The sequence below is a fragment of the Cuculus canorus genome, chromosome W (assembly GCF_017976375.1).
Source record: "Cuculus canorus isolate bCucCan1 chromosome W, bCucCan1.pri, whole genome shotgun sequence".
NCBI classification, from domain to species: Eukaryota; Metazoa; Chordata; class Aves; order Cuculiformes; family Cuculidae; genus Cuculus; species Cuculus canorus.
The window spans coordinates 13,621,640-13,637,841 of NC_071440.1; positions in this window are offsets into that span (position 1 = coordinate 13,621,640).

Consider the following 16,202-nt stretch of genomic DNA (forward strand, 5'->3'; position numbering starts at 1 on the left):
ACAGCATCTTTCTATCTTCAGAGATTTCCTACAAGAGGACAAGATCCATCAGTGAACAGAGCATACTGTTTCTTATTTTCTGATAGCTGATTATATGGTGGGGCTTCTTCAGTACGTGTTAGCACCTCCTCTGGTGGCATTCCAAAGTCTTTGCTTTCCGGCCAGCTCATGATCATGTCTACATTCCTGGACGACTGGGGCTTCCTATACAGGCTCACTGAGAGATTAATGCTATCCACTTAGACCATGTAGCATCGGTGGCATGACAAGTAGAAGAAACTTTACGCTTGACATCCAGCACAGTACTGATAATTGGGGGCACTTAGGAGGAGCTGTGTTTCACCCCCAATCACTTCTGAAGCAATTCATTATTAGCCTTTTGCACTGGCCATATAGAACTGTTAAAGGGTGAATGAGTTTTGCTGATCACTCCTTGATTTTCCAGTTGACAGATCAGCTTGTGGATGGGAATCACAGAGTCTCGGTTGGTACAATATTGTCATCGATGCACCATGGTGTTAGCAATTGGCACCTGTTGGTCTTCAGCTTTCAGCAATCCCACAGCAGAAGGGTCCTCTGTAAGGTCAGACAAGGTAGACAGCTGTTCAACACTCTCAGTCTCTATAGCTGCTATACAAAAGGCCCACTTATACCCTTTTGGGTCTTTAAAGTACCCTCTTTTGAGATAATCTATGCCAAGGTTGCACGGTGCATTAGGTCCAGTTATAATGGGGTGCTTTTCCCATTTATTCCTGGTTAGGCTCACTTCAGCCTCCACTATAGTCAGTTCTTGAGATCCTCCCATCACTCCAGAAATAGTGATAGATTATGTACCTTTATGATTCAATGGCAACAGGGTGCACTGTGCACCAGTATCTACAAGGGCTTTATAGTTTTGTGGTTCTCTTGTACCAGGCCATAAAAACCACACAGTCCAATAAACTCGGTTGTTCCTCTCCTCCACCTGGCTGGAGGCAGCGCCCCTCTAATTTAGAACATTGTACCGGTCAAGGAATGGGTTTGTTTGGATCATAGGATGTCAAAAACAATCCTGCTTACCCATACCTTGTAAGTAGGAATTAGATTCCCATCCACTGGAGACTGGAGCAACATTTCTCCTGAAAGAAACTCTATGTGACTTTACTTTTAACTCACAAACTTGTGACTCAAGGACAGCAGTAGGCTGTCCATCCCATCTCCTCGTGTCCTCTCCATGGTCATGCAGGAAAACCCACAAGATGCATTGTGGTATTTGCTGAGTCTTTCAGACTGGTTTTGTAGGAGGACATCTTTTCTTAATGGCTGAGATGCAGGCCTGTGAGAAGGAGGGTGTATCCTCCGTATGAGACAGTTTATTAAAGAGTTTGCCAAATAAGCATTTGGATCTTTGTTTGGCTCTGGCAAAACTTTCAAATATTTTTTCAGACAGTTTTTCCAGAGCTGAGATGCAGGCCCATGTTCCATCTGATTAGGTAGCAATCGATTTCATCTCTGTAGGGATACCTGTCCCTTACAGCTGTCAAGAGTTGTCTCCAGGGGCTAAGAATCTTTGTCTTTTTCCAAAGTTCATAGTCAAGTCCTCCATCTCTGGCTAGGGAACCCATCTGCTTGGCTTCTTTACCATCTAAGTCTATGGTATCAGCTCCATTGTCCCAGCACCAGAGCAAACAGGAAGCCATTGATTCACCGTCATGACGATTGAAGTCTTAGAAGTCTCAGCTCCTTCATGGATAAGGATTTGATGACTACCTCTGGTTCTGTTTGTCCTGAATCATCTTTATGTTAATCCTGTGATGGCACTGATTTCGAAAGATTTTCTTGTAAAGAACTCGGCGATAGTGAAGAACTCTTCAGTTATTGTGAAGGACACCATCCAAAGTCTTCCTCCTCCACTGGAATAGCAGCTGTTTCTTGATCCTGGCTAATTGCCTTTTCAGGCTGTTTCTCCTCCTCTCCTGAGGTTTGTTTGCATTTCCTCATCCTCACAGGAGCAACTGGCACCAATACAGATTGAGCAGGAGTGTCCATAGTAGTTGTATGCTTAGCCATGTTACTTGCAATCTCTGGCACCACTGGAATCAGTATGAATCCAGTAAGTGTATCTATAGTAGCTGTTGAAGAGCTTGCCACAGCTGGATCTGATTCATAATGAGTAGCTGATTTCCTGGTAACTCTTGGTATAGCTACAGTGCTTGTGGCTGCTAGCATGGGTTTAGGTTGAATAGCTGTCTGTGTAGCTGCTGTGCTTGTGATGGCTGGTGCTGAGTAGTTGCAGTGCTCATTAGGACTGGTGCTGTCTGCGTGGCTATGGTTCTTGTTTTCTGAGATACAGTGGCAGTTGTCTTAAATTTTCATTTTGCAGGGCCTTTTTTCAAGGCAATACATTCAGTGGCTGAGACAATTGCATAACTCCTATGGTATTACCTTGTGGGGGTCCATAGGATCAAGCGCGCGCCGGCCAGCCATGTAACTTCAATAAAGAAACTTGCTTCCACATCACCTTGTCGTGTCTCAACAGCGACATCTGGTGACCTCGACGCGTTATAGCTAGCAGGTTTCCGAGAGATTTAATTTTGGGGGTTTCCCCGAGGTGGCACAGCCACTAAAAAGAGTTTCGGCGAGAATAGCCAAGAGAAGCGGCGAGTATAGCTGCTAAAAGAGTTTCGGCGAGAACAGCCAAGAGGAGTGGTGAGCATAGCTGCTTAATTCCGTATCCGGGACTTTTAAGAAGACACCGAGTGCAGGTGAGCTGCTGGAGAAAAAGATGGGAGCCTCATTAACAAAAGAGGAGGAAATGATTATAAGCATGTGGAAGCAAATAGTAGAAAAGAAGGGGGTAAAGCTAGAAGAATTAATGTTGAAAAAGATGCTTTTATGGAGAAAGAAACAGGGTTATAATCCAGATACAATAACATCGTTTAATGTTTTGAATTGGAGAGAAATATGGAATAGGCTGTTTGACAGCGCTTCACATGGAGACAAAGAATCAGTATCCTTGTTAACCACATGGGGCCTTTTGTTTGATACTTTGAAAGACTTTGAAAAACAGAGGGATCAGGCAGAGCAAGATCTTTCACCCCTTGCCTCCTGAGAGGAGCCTCCATTTACTGAGGATCTGTTAACGGAGCAAGAGGAATTTTCTGTATTAAGTGCTGATACAGACTCTGCATCTCTATCTGAGTTTCAACATCTAAATTCAAGAGATCCGGTAATGCGCCCAAAGAATAAACTGTCTCGGTCACTAGGATGACCCTATGGCTGTGTGTGAGTTCTCCCCAATTTTCCTCCCCCTCTTTCTCCTGATTTTTTTTGAATGTGAAGTTGTGGTTTTTCTTTCAGCTTGGGAGTCCTTATCTCTCTAGGGGAGTAACAATTTATGAAGAACACTTTGCATTCCAGTGTCCCTTATCAGATCAGCAACTGCTGGGTCCTAGTGCAGACAACCGTAAAGGGGATTTTAGCCAGACACTAACGAGAGCATGATTTAAGAGACCAAAACGAGTATCCTCTGAGAGTAAAAAGCTGCAAAGGAATAGAAAAGTTAATGCATTTGCAGCCTTGAGAATTCCCATACAGGTAAAAACAGACAAAAGGAGTCAAGAATTTGACAACGCCTGGACCATTACCATAAACGTCGAAAAGGTTCTCACTTTACAAATCAACGCCGTTCCAAATACAATATTAGGGGTAAACCGTTAACATTAAAGAACCAAGAAAACCAGCAACCCAGCACGCGGTGGACATGCATGACAACAGTAAATGCTCCCGCTTGGATCTCCTCCACAGCCTCCTCAATCACAATAAGGGATTAAAACTCTCACAAGGTATCGCTCCAAGCTTTTGGTCCTATTGGTAATGGTTTAAGTGCTTGGCTAGTGGGTCATTCGAGTGTTACTTTGCAAAGTCTTTTTGTGTAACCTGGTGTTATTAATTCTGATTTTACTGGACAAATACAAGCTATGGTTTATATTCCTTTCCCACCTGTGTATATCACCCAAAGCAGTTATGTTGCTCAATTAATACCATTTCAAAGACTGCATTAGAGAAAATAGGCCTTCAAGTCACACCTGAAAAAATTCAAACCTGGAAATATTTAGAGTGGAAAATTTTGAATGCCACAATTGAACCTCAGCAAGTCAGATTGCAAATAGTACTTAAAACGATTTACAAAAGCTCCTAGGAACAATCAATCCAGTTAAACCTTATTTGGGTATTACTAATGCAGAACTAAGTCCATTATTTGATCTTCTTAAGGGGGACATGGCTTTAACAGCACTTCCTACTCTTTCGAGTGACAGTGATGCAAAAAAAAATGCATTGAAAAAGCCATTACTCAGAGAAAAGCCCATAGACAACTTGATGGTCATCCAATATGTTTGTTTGGTTTTGTCACTCTGTGTCAGGCATTCGGTCTAATAGCGCAATTAGTACCTTTTAAAAGTAAAGCTCCCTAAACTGAAAACAAAGAAAGGGCAAGCGGAGGCTTCGGGTCTACAGGACAAGAAAAACAGATAATGTGAGCATTAGAAATTCAAAAATCAAACACACAATTAAAGGTCACATTGATATTAGAAAATCAAACAATTCAAATAACTGTGTTGGTGGATACTGGTGCGGATGTCACCATCATGGCAGAAAAAGACTGGCCTGAAGGATGGCCGTTGGTCAGTCCTCAAGGATTTATAGAGATGGGAACATTTTAGTTATTGACTTAAAGGACAACATCATCAGCTGTCAACCAACACCCCCAGGTCCTTCTCCTCTAGGCAGCTTTCTAGCCAGACTTCTCCTAGTCTGTAGCACTGCATACGGTTGTTGTGCCCCAAGTGCAGGACCCGGCATTTAGCCTTGTTAAACCTCATGCCATTAGTCTCAGCCCAGCGGTCCAGCCTGTTCAGATCCCTTTGCAGAGCCTCTTTACCCTCCAGCAGATCCACGCTTCCACCCAGCTTAGTGTCATCTGCAAACTTGCTAAGGGTGCACTCAATGCCTTCATCCAGGTCATTGATAAAGACATTGAACAGGTCTGGACCCAGTACCAAGCCCTGGGGAACCCCACTTGTGACTGGCCTCCAGCTGGAGTTAACTCCATTTACCACCACTCTCTGGGCCCGGCCATCCAACCAGTTTTCAACCCAGGAGAGTATGCGCCTGTCCAGTCCAGAGGCTAACAGTTTCTGAAGCAGAATGCTATGAGAAACTGTGTCAAAGGCTTTAATGAAGTCCAAGAAGACTACATCCAGTCTTTCCCTCATCCAGTAGTTGAGTCATTTTGTCATAGAAGGCAATCAGGTTAGTTTGGAAAGACCTGCCTTTCATGAACCTGTGTTGACTGGGCCTGATCACCCAGTTCTCTTGCATGTGCTTCATGACAGCACTCAAGATCACCTGTTCCATGACTTTCCCCAGCACTGAGGTCAGACTGACAGGCCTGTAGTTCCCTGGATCCTCCCTGCAACCCTTCTTGTAGATGGGCACAACATCAGCCAGCCTCTGATCCAGTGGAACTTCCCCAGTCAGCCAGGACCGCTGGAAGATGATGGAAAGGGCTTTGGAAAGGACATCTGCCAGCTCCTTTAATACTCTTGGGTGGATCCCATCTGGCCTCATAGACTTGTGGGTGTCTAGCTGGGCAAGCAAGTCTCTAACCTCTTCCTCTTGGATCATGGGAGCCTCATTCTGCTCCTCTAACTCCTGGGTTTGTACACAGGGGGAACAACTTCCCTTACTATTAAAGATTGAGGCAAAGAAGGCATTAAGTACCTCAGCCTTGTCCTCATCCCTTGTCACTGTTGTTCCTTCTGCATCCAATAGGGACTGAATATTCTCCCTAGTCCTCCTTTTCTTGCCAATGTATTTGTAGAAAGATTTTTTATTATCTTTCACAGACTTAGACAGTTTGATTTCTAGTTGGGCCTTAGCCCTCCTGATTTTTTCACTGCACGATCTCACTTCCTCCCTGTAGTCCACCCACGACGCCTGTCCCTTCTTCCAGTGCTCATAGACATTCCTCTTCTTTTTGATATCTCTCAGGATCTCCCTACTCAACCAAGCTGGCTTTTCTTCCCCCGCCAGGTCCTTTTCCAGAACATGGGGATGGCTTGCTCCTGAGCTGATAGGATTTCATTTTTGAAGAGCGCCCAGCACTCGTGGGCTCCCTTGCCCTTAAGGACTGTCTCCCATGGGACTTTGCCAACCAACCTTCTGAACAGGCCAAAGTCTGCCTTCTGGAAGTTTAATGTGACTGTTTTGCTAATCCCCTTCTTCATCTCACCTAGAACTGAAAACCCTGTCATCTCATGATCGCTTTGTCCCAGGCATCCTCCAACCATCGCATCCCCCAAAAGGCCTTCTGTTCACAAACAGCAGGTCCAGGAGGGCACCCTCCCTTGTTGGCTCATTCACCAGTTGTGTGAGGAAGTTGTCTTCCACGCACTCCAGGAACCTCCTAGACTGCTTCCTTTCTGCTGTATTGTACTTCTAGAAGATATCCGGAAGATTGAAGTCTCCCACAAGGACAAGAGGTAGCGATCTAGAGACTATCCCCAGCTGTTTATAGAAGAGCTCATCGACTGCTTCTTCTTGGCTGGATGGTCTGTAACAGATTCCCATCACAATATCTGCCTTCTTGTGGGCTCCTCTGATTTTAACCCACAGGCACTCAGTCCCTTCCTCACCGTAATCAAGCTCAAGGGTATCAAAGCACTCTCTAGCATAGAGGGATACCCCGCCTCCTCTCCTACCCTTCCTGTCCTGCCTGAAGAGTTTATACCCCCCATGGCTGCACTCCAGTTATACGAGTCATCCCACCATGTTTCCATGATGGCAACAACATCATAGTCTCCTTGCCCTACAACAGCTTCTGACTCCTCCTTCTTATTGCCCACGCTGCATGCATTGGTGTAAATGCTCTGCAGCTGGGCTGGTGAACCTTCAGCCCTCATAAAGGGAATGGAGTTCATTCCCATTTGACTGGTCCTTGGAATAACTAACTCCACAGTGTCAGTTTCATCCTTACTGTCCCCAGGTATAATCGCCCCACTTGCTCTGTGGTGATGTACTGGCAGTCCTCTCCAGCACATCATCTCTCAGTTACTGGAGTCCCACTTCCAGGCTCACTCCTGACTAGCCTGGTCTTGTCCCCCTCCCCCTTCACATCTAATTTAAAGCTCTATTTAAGAGCCTAGCTAGATTTTTAGTGAGGATTTTAGTCCCCCTAGGAGACAAGTGTGTCTGTAAGAAAGCCTGGGGGTGTGTAGGTCACCCCATGATCAAAGAACCCAAAGCCTTTCTCCTCACACCAAGCTCAGAGCCAGGCATTAATCAACTGTTTCTCTTTGACCTCCTGCTCCTCATTCCTTAGCATCGGAATGGAACTAAACACTATTTGTGCCCCAGAGCCCTCCAACGTTCTCCCTGGAGTCCTGAAGTCTCTCTTGATGGCTTTCAGCTTTCTGCACTGTAAGTCATCATTGCCTATTTGAACTACTACCAGAGGGTAATAATCTGTCTCTTTCACCAAGGAAGGAAGTTTTCTAGTTGCATCCTTCACTGATGCCCCCGGTAAGCAGCAGACCTCCCTGTGGAGTGGGTCCGGTCTGCACATGGGTCCCTCTGTTCCTTTTAGAAGGGAATCCCGTAAGACAATCACTCTCCTCTTCTTATTTACTGAGGATGTTTTTATGGTCATCTGAGGATGGCGCAGCCTAGGGAATGTTTCTAGGCTGTGGGAGCCATCTTCTTCATCCTTAGGGATGGGTTCCACCTGCAGCACTTCATATTTGTTCTTCAGGGGGATCTGGGGGTTTGTTGTCTGGGTGGGGGGAGCAGGTTTCCTGCACCAGGCAGGAACTTGCTGCCATTCCCCATCTCTTGTTCCCCCAACCTTGCAGTTTGCAGGTGGGTGTTGCTCAGCTGCACTAGCTCCAGCAGCCTGCTGAGTTTGTGAGAGGGTGCTGCTCCAGCGGTCTATTTCCCTCTCACATTACCTGATGGTCCTTAGTCTATTTACCTCCTCCCTCAGCTCTGCCATCATGCGAAGGAGTTCCCCCAAATGAGCACAGCTTCCACAAGTGGAGCCAGTACCAGAGGCATGAGCTGGTGTGGGAGGGGGACACTGCCTAAAGCCCAGGGTCTGGGTAGCTGCATGTACCCACTGAGGCTCTGTCTGGGTGGCAACATCTATCCTGCTTGCTGCAGCACTTGGAGCAGTTTTAATCTTCTGCCGGGTAGCCACCATGGTCCACAGTCCCTTATGGCTGGCCTCCAGCCCCTCTCTGCACCCTCCCTGCTCGAACTGCCACTCAAACTGCCCCCTTACACTAACATGCCCCGCATCTCTTTGCCATGCTCCTCTTCACCGTGCTCCGGGTCGCCGTGCTCCCAAGGGACCATTTAATCTTCCACGGTAGCTGCCGGGACTGCCCCCTCCCATCAGGCACCACGAGGGATCATCCGCTGCCACGTGTCAGTAGCCAAGTGCTGCCAGCCCCGTTCCCGCCTGTGTTTTCCTGGGCTTTTCCTATCTCAGGGAAGTGCCCCACCACCTCAGATGGCCACCCCACCACAGTACTCACTGTCCTGCCACTGGATGCCGCCGAAAAAGCTCAGTTAATACTAATCAAGAAATGGATAGAGTGTGAAGAGCTATCTCTGGAGAACAGCCACGAGCAGGTTGAAAGCCTATGGCTAAGAGTCAGAGACCGAGGCAACAAAGGGAACCTAGTGGTTGGAGTCTACTACAGGCTGCCCGATCAAGAGATGATTGATGAAGCCTCCTTACTCCAGCTTCAGAAGGCATCGCACTCACAGGTTCTTATCCTGCTGGGGGACTTCATCTACCCAGACATCTGCTGGAAGAGTAGCACGGTAAGCTGTAGGCAATCCAGGAGACTCATGGAATGCATAGAAGATGACTTTTTAAGCCAGGTAATAGACACCCCTACCAGGGGAGATGCAATACTTGACCTGGTGATCACCAATGTGAGTGAGCTGATCAGGGACATCAAGGGTGGAAGCTGCCTGGGGTGCAGTGATCACGCACTGGTGGAGTTTGCGGTCCTGACGGATATGGGTTAAGCGAAGAGTAAAGTCAGGACCCTGAATTTCAGGAAAGCAAACTTCCAGCTCTTCAAGGACTTAGTCAATTAGGACCCCCTGGGAAACTGTGAGCAGAGCAGAGCTGGAAGATCTTTAAGGATACTTTCCACAGAGCACAAGAGCTCTCCATTCCCAGGTGCAAGAAGTCTGGCAAGAAATGGGCATGGCTGAGTCATGTCTGGTGGCTCAAACTAAAGGGCAAGAAGAACTGCACAGGCAGTGCAAGCAGGGTCAGGTATCTGGAGAAGAGTACAGGTATGCTGCCCGGTTGATAGGGATGGGGTCAGGAAGGCCAAGGCACAGCTGCAGCTGAACTTGGTGAGGGATGCAAAGAATAACAAGAAGGAATTCTGCAGATATGTTAATCAGAAAAGAAAGGTGAAAGAGAGTGTGTCTGCCCTGATGAGTGACACTGCCAAGCTGGCAAAAACAGATTAGGAGAAGGCTGAAGTACTCAACAATTTTTGCCTCAATCTTCACTCTTAACCTTTCTTCTGACGCCTCATGAGGGGATGGACTGCAAGATGAGGACTGGGACAGCTAAGTCCCTCCAGCTGTAAGAGAAGATCAGTTTTGCCACCACCTGTGGAACCTGGATGTACATATGTCCATGGGACCAGATGAGATGCATCCTAGAGTTCTGAGAGAATTGGCTGATATAGTCACCGAGTCACTCTCCACGCTCTTTGAAAAGTCATGGCAGTGAGGAGAAGTCCCTGGTGACTGGAAGAAGGGTAGCATTTTTAAAAAAGATAGAAAGGAGGACCCTGGGAACTACCGAACTGTCATCCTCACCTCTGTGCCTGGGAAGATCACAGAACAGATGGTTACCATAATGCAAGCAGAAGACATCAGGGAGGTCATTAGGATGATTAAAGGATCAGAAACCAAGACAACATATGAGTCAACTTAACTAAAAAAGTTTCTGGCAAACAAAAATAAACTTGAAAAACATCAAATTTTCATATTTCATCCATGCCAATAGGGAAAAATGCATGACCTTTCATGTCACTAGGACTCTCTAGAGGCCCTGGGATGCTCATGTGAAGCCCTTCTGCATGCACTTTAAAATATAGATCTGAATCTGACCTCCCAAAGCCTAGGCAAGTTCCCCCTCCTCTTAAGTGGTCTATTTAAACTTCTATTTTCACTATTTAAGGAAGTATTGTAAAATTTAAGAACCATCTCTTAAGAGCACAGCAGCTGGCAGTTCTAAAATGTCAGAAGTTGAGCAAGTGGGACAGAAGGCTGGCTTGGCTGAGCAGGGACCTTCTTCTAGAACTTAGGTGCAAAAGGAAAGTGTACAGATATTGGAAGCAAGGACAGGTAACACGAGAGGACTACAGAGATGCTGTTCGCCACGGTAGGGAGAAAATTCATGTGGCCAAAGCTCAATTAGAGTTCAAGCTGGTCAGCACTGTGAAGGACAACAAAAAGGGCTTTTTAAAATACATTAACAACAAGAGGAGGATCAGAGATAGCATTGGTCCATTACTTGATGAGGTCCATCACCTCACAAATAGGGATGCAGACAAAGCAGAGACATTTAATGCCTTCTTCATCTGTCTTTAACACCATGTCATGGAGGCACCCACAAAACAGACAACCAGTCACTGAAAGTAATGAGGATTTACTTAGCACTCCAATAAACAAAAAATAAACCAAAGGTTTGAATCTCAGTTGGAAATTACTACTACACCACTGCCTTAAGAATTCCTAAGTTTCATGAACAATCCATTAGGAAGAGGACCCAATATGTGCACAATCACTCACCTATAAGATGAGGGCTCTCAGTCCTAGGGAAGTTACCTTGGGTGGTGTCCTGATCCAAGGGGAGAGTCCCTACTGCACTTAGGCCCACAGCTCTGAGGAAAAACTGGCTCAAATCGGCTCTCTGGTGGGACCCTGTTTTGTACTGTAGTCGAGTGTGATTTGTGGTCATTCTAATTGGCTGGGGGCCACATCTTCTGAGACTGCGAACCTGGAAACAGTTCTCTACACCACCCTAGCAGCACAGGCTCAGGGGAATGGCGAATGGGGACTTCAACAGTCGGAAAGCCCTGGCCATTGTGTCTTTGGCCAGACTGGTATTTCTCAGGTCCTCAGTAGGCCATAATCTTTCTTTAATAGGCCATAATTCTTATCAGACCCTTGTCAGGGTGATTGCACCTGTCATACACTGATGATGGGCCCTGGGACCCCCAGAGCCCTGTGTTGGAAGACTGTGACTGGGAGTGTGTGTGAGAAATTCCCAGGCAACCCTTAACTTGTTTGAGACTTGCTGCTCCATGTGGATGCAGATAAGTCTATGGGGCCCAATGGGGTTCATCTCAGGGTACTGAAAAACCTAGTTGATGTTATCATTATCACGGGACCTCTCTCCTTTATTTTTCAGTGGTCTTGGAAGTCTGGAGAGGTTGTTAAGTAAGTTTGCTGATGATACTTAATTAGGAGGCGCTGGTGGACTCCCTTGAGGGCAGAGAGGCCTTACAGAGAGATCTGGATAGCCTAGAGAGCTGGGCAATCACCAAATATATGCAATTTAAGAAGAGCAAGTGCTGGATTCTCCACCTGGAATGGGGTAATCCTGCTTATGCATACAAGTTAGGGGACAAGAGTCTGGAGAGCAGCCCCATGGAAAGAGATCTGGGGGCTTGAGTTGGTGGCAAGTTGAATATGATTCAACAGTGTGCCCTGGCAGCCATAAGGGCTGACTGTGTCCTGGGGTGCATCAAGCACATTATAGTTAGATGGCTGAGGAAGGTCATTGTCCCACTCTACACCGCACTGGTGTGGCCCCACCTCAAATACTGTGTGCAGTTTTGGGTACCATGAATATAAGGCCATCAAACTATTAGAGTGTGTCCAGAGGAGGCTGACCAAGATGGTGAAAGGCCTCGAGGGCAAGGCTTATGAGGAGTGGCTGAGGTCACTTGGTTTGTTCAGCTTGGAGAAGAGAAGGCTGAGGGGTGACCTCATCACAGCCTATGACTTCCTCAAGGAGGGCAGTGCAGGGGGAGGTGCTGATGTTCTCTCTCTGGTGACCAGCAATAGGACATGTGGAAATGGAATGAAGCTGCATCAGAGGAAGTTCAGATTGGACATTAGGAAAAGGTTCTTCACTAAGAGGGTGGTCAGTCACTGGAACAGGATATTTTGTTATAATTTTCCATTTCAGCTTTGTTGGGTGGATTGCTTCATTATGATCTACTTGCTGATGTTTCACAAATGAAGCAGATTTCCACCTTCTCTGAAGAATCAAAGTGTTAAATTCCTGGGAATGCTGGAAGACCCATCTCTTTACTGCAGCCTTCTCTGCAGAGAGAACACAGTTGGAAAGATTTGAGTATGATTATTTTCCTTGTATTTTTCAACATTACATTCAGTATGAATTTTTCTAGTGTGTCTGTCTGAATAATGTACTGTGGAGTATACTGGGCCAAGGTCTCAGTCTTCACTGCAACCTCTCTCTTCACACCTCCTGAGTGGATGGACCGCAAGGCAGGAAATAGGGGAGCAAAGTCCCTCCCGCTGTAAGACAATATCAGTTTCACCACCATCAGAGGAACTCAAACATACATAAATAGGACTATGGTACCCAATGAGATGCATCCCAGAGTCCTGAGGGAACTGGCTGATGTAATTGCCAAGCCACTCTTCACGATGTTTGAAAGGTCATGGCAGTTGGGGGAAGTCCCCAGTGACTGGAAAAGGGAAACATTGCACCCATTTTTAAAAAGGATAGAAAGGAGGACCCTGGGAACTACCAAACTGTCAGCCTCACCTCTGTGCCTGAGAAGATCACAGAACAGATCCTCCTAGAAGCTATGCTAAAGCACATGAAGGACAGGGAGGTGATTTGAGACAGCCAACATGGCTTCACCAAGGGCAAGTCCAGCCTGATCCACCTAGTGGCTTTCTGTGATGGAGTGACTACATGAGTGGACAGGGGAAGAGCTATGGATGTCATCTCTCTAGACTTCTGTAAGGCCTTTGAGACGGTTCCTGACAACATCTTTCTCTCCGAGTTGCAGAGATATAGTTTGATGGGTGGACTGTTCACTGGATAAGGAATTGGCTAGATGGTCACATCTGGAGAGTAGTGGTCAACATCTCAACGTCTGGATGGAGATCTGTGACAAGTGGTGTCCCTCAGGGGTCTGTACTGGGACCAGTGCTGTTTAATATCTTCATCAATGATATAGACAGTGAGATCGAGTGCACCCTCAGCAAGTTTTCAGATGACACCAAGCTGAGTGGTGCTGTTACCACACCTGAAGTACAGGATGTCATCCAGAGGGACCTGGACAAGCTGGAGAAGTGGGCCTGTGAGGTTCAACAAGGCCAAGTGCAAGGTCCTACACCTGGGTCGGGTCAATCCCCGATTTCAGTACAGGATGGGGGATGATGTGATTGAGAGCAGCCCTGTGGAGAAGGACTTGAGGGTGCTCACTGATGAGAAGCTTGACATGAGCTGGCAATTTGTGCTTGCAGTCCAGAAGGCCAACCGTATCCTAGGCTGCATCAAAAGAAGCGTGGCCAGCAGGTCAAGGGAGGTGATTCTGCCCCTCTACTCTTTTCCGGTGAGACCACACCTGGAAAACTGCATCCAGCTCTGGAGCCCTCAGCACGGGAAAGACATGGACCTGTTATAGCGGGTCCAGAGGAGGGCCACAGAAATGATCAGAGGGCTGGAGCAGCTCTGCTATGAGGAACTGCTGAGAGAGTTGGAGTTGTTCAGCCTGGAAATGAGAAAGCTCCAGGAAGATCTTATTGTGACCTTCCAATACTTAAAGGGGGCTTTTAAGGAAGATGGGGAAAAGCTTTTTAGCAGGGCCTGTAGCAATAGGACAAGGGGTAATGTGGCAATGAAGGAGACCCAGACTTCACAGCTTTTCTCTACATATATTCTTTTAATCAGCACAGCATGCAGAAGCACATATTAAGAAAACGCAGTAGCTCTTCTTTTTCAAGCAAATTTCTACAGCTCTCTGGTTCTTGAACTATGAAGCCAAGTAGGATGTTTAATATTGCTCTTTTTTGCACCCACACTTGTGACTGTTTTCAGTCTCATCCTCACAGCATTTTGGTGAAAAAAGGAATGCGAGGCTCTTGCATGCTCAAGGGTTAAAACAGCTGCCATGAAGGAATCTATAACTGCATTGCCTTCAGCAAGCGGGCCAGGCAAAGTGGTATGAAAGCGTATATGAGTAATAAACAAAGGAAATTGTCTCTTTTCCAATTTGTTTTTGAGAGTAACGAACATTAGAAAGAGCTGTTTATGATCTAGCTCTTTAAGGAAGGAAAAAGGTATTCATCCTACATCATTCACTACATATTCTGTATTACTGACAGTGTTGAGGGGTTCTTCTGAGAAGATGTCTAAAGCATGTAACACTGCACCTAATTCCACTAAATGAGTTGATTCCTCAGTTTGTAACACAGAGTTGTGCCATTCGTCACTTTCGCACCAAACCACTGCTACTGACACACTTAGTGTAAACACATTAACTTCAAATCTTTCTTTTCTCTCTCTTCACATACATTTTCCACCACTAATCACACTTTCTATTAAATTACCATGTTTTCTCTCTGCTAGTTAGGCAGGTGTTTAATATTTCTTACATTATTGATACACATAAAGCACACCACCCCCCCTAAACCTGTGCGTTTAGTGTTGTCCCTCAATTAGACACACACGACAAAAAAACTGCCTGCAGAAATAATCACAAATTTTGGATAAATCGATAGCTGGTGCTCTATTAAAATTTTGAAGGGTCATCCCTCCATATTGTAATAGAGCCTGTTTGAGTCTTCCCCAATAATCACTGGTGTGCTCATTATTTTTACCCAAATAAAATTGCTCATAACTTGGTATCCCCCTACAGAGATAACAGGGTTAATTCCTGCAGACCCAGTGAAGAAGCTGAAGAGAAATAAAAACTGCAAAGACAGGGAGGAGAAAAGGGGGGGGGGCATTCACACAAACAGCAACAGGGGGGTTTGCAGTTTGGGGTTTTTTTCATAATTTTAGACATGTGCATGTGTCTTTAAGTCAGATAAGGGATGTTAGCATGCCCTCCCTCTTTGCCGTTTCGTTTCCTCGGGGAGCTTGTCTTTTGGGGCAGGGGGAGCTTTACTGCAGGGCACTGTAACAAGTCCATGATACTGACATTTGACACCATGTTAGTAAGAGATTAGATCTCACAACAGGGCTGAGGATAAGAGTATTACAAATTCTTCAAAAACTTACACAAAATCATCATTCCATTATTATGCCAGACATTTCAATCCCATACTGTTCATCATGCCCTGCAGTAATACTGTCCAGTGATAGCTTTTCATGGGCTCCGAATCATTCACGGAAGGTACTGAAAATGCAATATACTTACAATCATCTGGATATAAGGGAATTGTAAAGAAACAATATTTTAGACCTATTATAAAAAGGTACCAATCAGCACGTGACATAGTTGGATTCACTAATCCAGGCTATAAGGCGCCCATTGGCTGCATTACTGCATTTATAGCTCTCAAATCACATGGTAATTGTCATTTTCCAGACTTTTGGGGAATAACAAAGATGGGAGTATTCCATGGGCAGGAATAGAAGCAGGAGAAGTGGGCCTGTGTGAGTCTCATGAGGTTCAACAAGGCCAAGTGCAAGGTCCTACACCTGGGTCAGGGCAATCCGCAGTTTCAGTACAGGCTGGGGGATGATGTGATTGAGAGCAGCCCTGTGGAGAAGGACTTGGGAGTGCTCATTGATTAGAAGCTTGACATGAGCTGGCAATGCATGCTTACAGCCCAGAAGGCCAACTGTATCTTAGGCTGCATCAAAAGAAGCATGGCCAGCAGGTTGAGGGAGGTGATCCTGCCCCTCTACTCTGCTCTTGTGAGACCCCACCTGGAGTACTGTGTCCACTTCAGGAATCCTCAACATAAGAGGGATATTGAACTGTTGTAATGGGTCCAGAGTAGGGCTACAAAGATGATCAGAGAGCTGGAGCACCTCCCATATGAGGAGAGGCTGAGAGAGTTGAAGTTGTTCAGCCTGGAGAAGAGAAGGCTCTGACAAGACCTTATAGTAACCTACCTGAAGG